Below are 2,255 nucleotides of genomic sequence, written 5' to 3'. Positions count from 1 at the left end.
CTTTGAATCAGTTTGACTGTATGATCCGGTGAACTGTAAAGTGCCTTGATATGACATGTGTTGTAAATTGTCGCTATAGAAATAAACTGAATTGAATCTTCAACCACGCTAGAAGGTTGAATATCCTTACAGATAAATGTAGCGACAGCCTTGTTAAGTTTCTGGGATTGCAGAGAGCTTGCTTTCGGAGCAGATATGGTTTGAGGGTGGTGTCTTGTTAAATGGTTTCAGAGAGTCGTTGAGTCGCAAATCTTTCATACTGTCAGGCTCGATCCAGTTCATTGCTGCTGTAATCTTGTTTAGATGGATGGATTTCTATAGAGGTTCTACAACAGAATGAAAATAATAACAATACAAGGATTCTAAGTTTGATTAGTTCTTTTAAGGTGTCACAGCACTGAAAACTATGTGTTTTGTATGATTTTTCAATTAAAATAGACCATTTTACTAAATAAAACTATAAACAGTAAAACTGAAATGATTCATAATGCAAAGATGTTCCTTAAAACTACAGAATATCAGAATAAAAGGGCCTGAAAATCCATTAGAAGAGTCCACTGCATCTAAATGCACTGATGTGTTTATCATAATGTGTCCAGCAAGCTTAGTAATCAGTCTGTGATTCTCACGGTTCCTCAGACTTTCACTGGAATCCCGGCTTTCATGGATCGGCCACTAGGGGCGCCGTTTGCCCTAAAACCACAAGTCCTGCGTTTAATGGAGGTGCGATATTAAAGATTGGACTCCGTGGCACGTGCGCTAATAAATCCTATTATAAAATTCTGAGCACGTGATCGGGGGAAGGAAATGGAGGCGAGTTATTGTTGGACGTAAATCCTGCTTCACCGCAGCTATTGTCTTTGGTTATGCTGCGTGAACAAGGCGGGTTTTAGGACCCACGGGTCGATTCGCGTTCGGGTGATAAAGTTGTTGGGATCCTCGCGCTGTGGATGTGCAGAAAGCAGCCGGACTGAATCCAGTTTGGATCCCGGCGCTGCTGAGCAGCCGCTCCGTGGCGTTTGACGTGGCTGCGGCGCAGCGGCGCAGCGGCGCTTCAGGATCACAGGCGCAGGGGAAAGGGGAGGGGGGGAGCGTGGGCTGCAGTGTCCGTGTTTTCCGGAAGAGAAGGTGTGAAGCATGGGACACATCTGCTGCCAGGGGCTGATCCTGCCTCACACCTAGAAGATCATCTGCTCTCAAGCAGTCGGGACATCTCCTCCTCCCGGCGGAGAGCTGCAGGATAGCCCGTTTTGGGGTGAGTGAAACTTTTCCATCCAGCTGGATCCACCTTCTGCCCCATTTATTGGAGAAAGAGTGCAATGCAGATGGCTCCTTCTGACCGTGTTCCTGTTGGTGGGGCGGGATGCTGCCCTGCTCTGCACAGCATGCACGGTGTGCATCTGTGTCATGCACCTGGCACGAGAGGATGCTGCCTCTAAAGACACCTCATAAACATTTAAGGAACCCTCATCAACTTTATTTTAAAAGCTGGATGAATTGGATTAGTTAGTCTGAGAGCGTGTGCATGGAAAACATAGAAATGTGTAGTAAAGTGTATGATGCTCAAAGTGTTTAATGAGAAATAACTGGAAGTCAGTAGGGATCCTTTTGAAGGGATGATGGCAACAAGTCCACCTTTAGGGGCCTGCTTTACAGGTTGTTACATTATTTAGTTCATAAAAGGCCTGGAGGCTGATGAGTGGTTTACTAACAGAGCCTGTCCAAAGCATAAGCAAACTAAGCAGCTACTTCCCCACACCAGTGCCGGTTCCAGATTAAATTAAAGGCCCTGTCACACCATGCCAATTTAGCCAGCATATGCCCAAAGTCATAGAATCTACTAAAACGCTGGCATGTGCTGAACTTTCGATGAATTTCTTTTAAATTTCGGGCGTATTCATAAGGAGTCCAGAACTTATGTCCAATGACAGCCTAAATTATGCATAAAGCACAGCAGCGTTATGAAGCATAAGTTAAAACTGCTCCCCTCAGGCGCATCGCGGAGCAGCAATGCTCTTCCCACCCGAAAAAAGAGAAAGAGAAGGTTTTCAGTCACAGCAGATTGAGCGTCATGGGTGCTTTGCAGGACGCTTGTTGGTTGTGGGTGAGGACGCAAAGAGGATCCACCCTATGATGCAGTCTGGAGGAGATCTGACGGTTTCCTGCTGTGAACCCCCTTTTATACCAAAACGCTGCCAATAATTGAATTCAATTCAGTTTATTTCTATAGCGCCAATTCACAACACATGTCATCT

General features: G+C 45.6%; 1 protein-coding gene across 1 annotated transcript in view; it reads left to right on the top strand.

Moving 5' to 3' along the window:
* Positions 1–1,038: 1,038 nt before the first annotated feature.
* The window catches only part of LOC107098275 (calcium/calmodulin-dependent protein kinase kinase 1-like), a 55,557-nt gene continuing 54,340 nt past the window's right edge, over positions 1,039–2,255 (top strand). The window contains exon 1 of the mRNA XM_015395853.1: positions 1,039–1,255. The gene's annotated coding sequence lies outside the window, so the exon portion shown is untranslated. The remainder of the gene's footprint in view (positions 1,256–2,255) is intronic.

This window comes from Cyprinodon variegatus, unplaced genomic scaffold (assembly GCF_000732505.1).
Source record: "Cyprinodon variegatus isolate N-32 unplaced genomic scaffold, C_variegatus-1.0 Scaffold765, whole genome shotgun sequence".
In the NCBI taxonomy this organism is placed as follows: Eukaryota; Metazoa; Chordata; class Actinopteri; order Cyprinodontiformes; family Cyprinodontidae; genus Cyprinodon; species Cyprinodon variegatus.
This window is presented reverse-complemented; position numbering and strand designations above follow the sequence as displayed.